The sequence below is a fragment of the Lepidochelys kempii genome, chromosome 7, assembly GCF_965140265.1.
Source record: "Lepidochelys kempii isolate rLepKem1 chromosome 7, rLepKem1.hap2, whole genome shotgun sequence".
Lineage (NCBI taxonomy): Eukaryota > Metazoa > Chordata > Testudines > Cheloniidae > Lepidochelys > Lepidochelys kempii.
The window spans coordinates 58420549-58426529 of NC_133262.1; positions in this window are offsets into that span (position 1 = coordinate 58420549).

The window sequence follows — 5981 nt, forward strand, 5'->3', positions numbered from 1 at the left end:
TTCTATAAACATCTGAAAAAACACATGTGGCTGGACACTGTATACTGTAAAGAATTCACATTTCACTTCAGGGTCATCATTGCTTAATTATGTTTTTATCATTTCTTTGCCAACTTTGAGAGGGCTTCAGAGGAACTTTTTTTGTGGGGGGAAGGGGAGGGAGGAATAAGACTGGTTTTCCCCAGTCCTCCATAAAAATAAAAAATAGGGAGTAAGAACAAACAGCTCCGTTAGCGGGGAGCAAATATCACCCCTCAAATCTATACCATGGTCCCTTAATGTATGTCCTCCAAAAATCAATCATCTGGAACCCTGTTCTTTTGCAAGCTGTGATCTCATGACAATACAAACAGCCTTAAAATTTTCTTCCATTTATCATCCAAGAGCTATTATTTGTACACAGTGAAATATCTGTTTTGTGTCAAGTTTGCCTCAAATTGTTTGCCAGCTTGTCCATTTTTAGTTTACATCCTTTGGTGGAGGGCGTAAAAAAAATCTGGCTTTATAGTATGTTATGTAATGTATTTTCCTAGATTCTTGTACATGAGGTCGTTGGTTAAACTAGTTCACTCCTATGTCACTGCAACAATAACTGGTTGTTCTTGAAGATAAAGCCAGGCCTACTAAGCCTGAGCGAAACATAAAGTCCCTATGAAGACACTGAAGACTAGCCAAGGATATGTTTGTGTGCCATGTGAATATAGGCCAAGGCAAAAAATAAGAATTATGATATATTTTTGTGTGCCTTAAGGAGGAAAAGCTCCAGTTAAAATATTAAAAATATTACCTGATATTTAATCTAATCTAATTTAATTTAATCATTCTAATGCTCTAATCTAAGTGTACATAATCATTTTACCTAAGCTATCTGCATATTATTTTTAGAGAACCAATTAACCCCTAGTGCTTGGGTGCTATGTTGTCTTATTGGTACTATGAGATCTCAGATCACCTAAACAAAATATCTCATTGCAAAGACTCATGAAAGTTTCTGCCTCTAACTAGGTTTCATTGCTGGTCATTCTTCAGATTTCTCGCAGGACATATCTAGCCCATTGCATAATGCAAGCTCTCTGTAATTCAGTTACTTCCACCTATTTCTCTTCAAAGCAGACCTAGAATCCTTGGTTCTGGTTCCTGCAGCAGTTCCTAGGGGGTTCATAGATTCATAAAGTGTAAAGCCATAAGGGACCACTCCATCACCTAGTCTGTCCTCCTGTCTATCACAGGTCATTAAATTTCGCCCATGTACCTGTGTGATAAGCCCAATAGGTTGCGTTTGACTACAGCATATCTTCAGGAAAGGCATCCAGTCTTGATCAGAAGACACCAAGAGATGGAGAATCTATTCTTCCCTTGGGAGTTCATTCCAGTGGTTGATCACCTGCTCTGTTAAAAATTTGTGCTTAATTTCTCATTTGAATTTGTCTGGCTTCAGCTTGCAGCCACTGGTTCTTGTTATGCCTTTCTCTGATAGATTAAAGGTCCCCTTAGAACCTGGTATCTTTTCCCTGTGAAGGTACTTAGGCACTGTAATCAAGTCAGCTCTTAATCTTGTTGATAAACTCAATTGGTTGAGCTCTTTAAGTCTGTCACCCCAAGGCATTTTCTCCAGCCCTCATATAACGTTTGTGGTTCCTTGCTGCACCCTCTCCAATTTTTCAACATCTGTATTAAAATATGGACACCAAAACTGGATGCAGTCTTCCAGTATTAGTCTCACCAAGAAAGAAAATCACCTCCCTATTTACTAGTCCCCTGTTTATGCATTTGACTGTACATTAGCCTTTCTTGTCACAGCATTGCACTGGGAGCTCATGTTCAGTTCTTTGTCCACTCTGACTGCTAAATCCTTCTCAGACTCACCACTTTCAGGACACAGCCCACCATTCTCTAGGTATGAACCGCATGGCTTGTTCCTGGGTGTGGAACTTTGCTTTTGGCTGCACTAAAATGCATTTTGTTTGAAAGGACCCACTTTACCAAGCAATCCAGATTGCTCTGTGTGACTGCCCTTTCCTCATCATTAACCACTCCACCAATCTTTGTCATCCCCAAATGTATTGTCATTGATTTTTTTTAATGTTTACTCAGATATCATTGAAAATGTTGAATACCATCAGGCCTAGTAACAACCTCTGTAAAACAGCCCTGTTCAATGCTGATTCCTCATTTATAACTATTACTTGAGATCTGTCAGTTAGCTAGAGCTTAATCCATTTAACACAGTCTCCATTGATTTTTGTATAGTGCGGATTTGTTAAAATCAGAATGTTGTGTGGTACTTGGTCACATACCTTAGATAAGGCAAAGTATATCACATCCATGCACTTACCTTTATCGACCACATTTCTAATCTGAATCTAGTCAGGTTTGTTTGACCAGATGTATTTTCCATAGAGCCACATTAACTGGCATAACTTTATTCTCATATTTTTATTCTTTAGCAATTGAACCACAGATCACTTTTCCATTATATTGTCCAGGACTTATTTCCTGTTAACCAGCCTGTAGTTACCCAGGTCATCTCATTTGCCCTTTTTGAATATTGGCACAACATTAGCACTTCTCCAGTCTTCTGGAATTGCTCAGGTATTCTACAATTTATTAAACGTTAACATCAGTAGGTCTCCTCATCCAATTCTTTTCATACACTCGGTGCAAGTTTGCAGGGCCTGCTGATATAAAAAAATGTTTACCCCTCGTAGATATTTTCTAACATCCTCCTCAGTAACTAACAAACTGGAAAGTATTTCCTCAGTTCATTTGGTCATCAGCGAAATGGCTTATGGGATACTCTTAGCAAGAAAAGAGAACCTGAATGGAAGTGGGTTGAGCAAATCCACTTCAAAAGAAGACCAGACACAGGGAACAGGAGCAAGGCTGTCATTCCCCCAACTGCAGCTGGTGACAGCTGCACCATTAAGAATGATTTTAAATGGACCAGAGATGACATCTTAAATTAAGAGCAAGTGCAGTTACTAAAATGGTCATATTACAGCAAAGTCAACTGCCACAAGGATCTAGCCAACTCTCATTGGTTCAGACCCAACTCCTACTAAACCAAAGTGTTTAATAGCAAATATTTTTATATTATGGTAACATCCAAAGTAAGGATTGGGGATCCTTATGCTGGGCACAGTAGCCGGTGTTTTCAAACACAGCTGCTTTTAGCTCCTAAATCCATATTTAGGCATTTAATAAATTCCTGATGTTCTGAGCAATTGCAACTCCCTCTGCAGTCAACAGGGAGCTTCAGTTCCTGAGCACCTTTGAAAGTAAGGCCACTACAAGCCTAAATACAGATTTAGGGACCTAAGTTTTGACACCAATAATGGAAATGTTTGGCCACCATCATTGTGAAAGGGCAGAGCACAGTGAGTCACAGGACAAATGCTGCTCCGAGATGGGTGTGCACACGTTATCACTCATTTTGAAGGACAGATTTTGACCCAAACTTGCGTGTAGAAGGGGGAATGCTGTATTGGGTTTAAATAGCAAACAAGTAGAATCTGAAGCCAATGATGGGAAGCATGCAATGCTTGATGGCTTCTGTCCACAGGAGTTCATTCAAGCCTGGAATGGGTAGTACCCTGCTGCCAGGTAGGGATGGAGCTGAGTACACCGGAAGCAGCAGAGTGTTTGCCAGAAGCAATTTTTTTTCAGGTGCTCCAATTCCAGATTCTCCTCCACAGTGCTATTGCTCAAAGGTCATCAGCTTAGGGTCTAGATGTTCAAGTGACTCGTGATTTTTGGATGCCAAATTTGACATGCCTAAAAAGGGGCCTGACTCTGAGTTGTCAAATGCTCCACACTGTCTGAAAATCAGGCCTCTGCACAGATGTCTCAAGTTGGGCAACCAAACATTAAGGGTCCAGAAATCAGTAATCAATTTTGAAAATCTGGGGTTGGGCCTTAAAAACATAAAAGATTTGCCAGTCCATCTCTACTGGTAAAGCCTCCTAGTGGAGATGCAGCTGGTAGCAGGCAGGAGTTCTTTTGCCATGATGGCTTATACCAGTTCTCTGAGCAAGATATCCAACTGTGCCTAGACTAGGGCTTTTGCTGGCATAGCTATGCTGGGCAGGGGTTGTGATTTCTTTTGTTCACGCTTCTGACATAGCTCTTCATGCATAACTTGTAAGTGTAGACCAGGTCTTATGCTTTTTAAGTGCACCCATTGTGTATAGGGGAGGAATTTTTACCTGCAGACCACAGGCCTTATGTGGATCAGTGAGCTGTTTCTCACAGCTGCCTGCATCGTCATGATTTGGTGAGCAAGTCTTTGCCTCAGAAGCAGTGCTGGATGTACTCCCATTGACTTCAGTGGAGTTATTCTTGATTTATAGCAAGATAAGTGGGAGGAGAATCAGGCCCTGTATTTTTAAGTAAGACTCTTATCAGCACCCTGGCCTAAGATGTAGATACATCAAACAAAAGCCTTTGGATCTTACCCTTCTATCTAAGTTACTTACATTCTCCAACATTCGCAGTGTTCTCCACACAGGGACATTCAGCAGAGAGCGGTGAATTATGGTGTAATATTCACCCCACAGCGGGGAGGGACAGTACAAGTCTGGAATTAAATGGTGCATGAGCTTTTGACAGAGGAGTCAGTCTAGGGAGATTGTGCAGGGAGATCTCACCACTACGGGGCCACATCCTGCTCTCACTTACCCCCATGGACTTCAGTGGGTGGAGTTAACAACAACAACAACAAAACCTACAATCCTAGTCCTCTAGTCTCACTATATAGCAAGTCAGTGGAAGTGGGAAACAAGATGGGGACAGTCTTCTGGAATGCAGTGATGCTAAAAAAGAGGCTTAGAGAGCCTTGGATGTAGGAGCTGGGGAATATCAAGTAGGAGTAGGGAGGTGGTATTACTTCTGCATAAGACATTAGTGAGACCGCTTCTGGATACCGTATCCTGTTCTGGTCTCCATTTGCCAAAGAATGATATTAAACTTGGGAGTTCGGAAAAGAGCCAGGTGAGAGATTTTTCCAGACCTCAAAACTACTTAGTGAGAGACTAAAGAAACTTTATTTAGTTTATCCAAGAGAATGGTAAGAGGTGACCTGATCATGGTATATGAGTACGGTAGAACCTCAGAGTTACGAACACCACAGGAATGGCGGTTATTCCTAACTCTGAACATTGTGGTGGTTCTTTCAAAAATTTACAACTGAACATTGACTCAAACCCTAATACAGCTTTAAAGCTTTACTATGCATGCTGCTTTCCCTTTATTTATTTTTTTAGTAGTTTACATTTAACACAGTACTGTGCTGTATTTGGATTTTTTGTTTTGTCTCTCCTGCTGCCTGATTGCATACTTCCAGTTCCAAACAAGGTGTGTGGTTGACTGGTCAGTTCGTAACTCTGAGGTAACTACTGTACCTACATGGAAGAAACTTCTGATAGTAGACATCTTATATCTAGCAGAAAAAGGCATAAGAGCCAGTGATTTGAAGCTGGACAAATTCAGACTAGAAATGAGGCACAGTTTTAACGGGGGGGGGGGGGAAATAACCATTGGAACAACTTACCTAGGGAAAAGATAGATTCTTCATCACTTGAAGGCTTTAAATCAAGATTAGATCTCCTTCAAAGACCTGCTCTAGCTCCAAACAGAAGTTATGGGTTTGATGCAGAAGTTACTGGGGCATTTTTCTCTGGCCTGCATTATGAAGGAGGCCAGAAGAGATTATCATAACAGTCCCTTCTAGCTTAAGCTACTAAAAATTATTAATGACAAGCATAACTAGGCTTTTCCAAGTAAGATAACTTTGCTTTCCTTCTAATTAGCACAATGCAATAATCTATATTTAGAGACATGAAACATGCATGAGATTTAGAGAACCATTTTAACTAGTTTAGATACTACTGTACCTTTAATTTATTTAGCTTTTGTTAAAAGCATTTAACAATCGATCTAGAGGATATAAAGTATAACTTACAAAAATATAAATCTTGGTTATT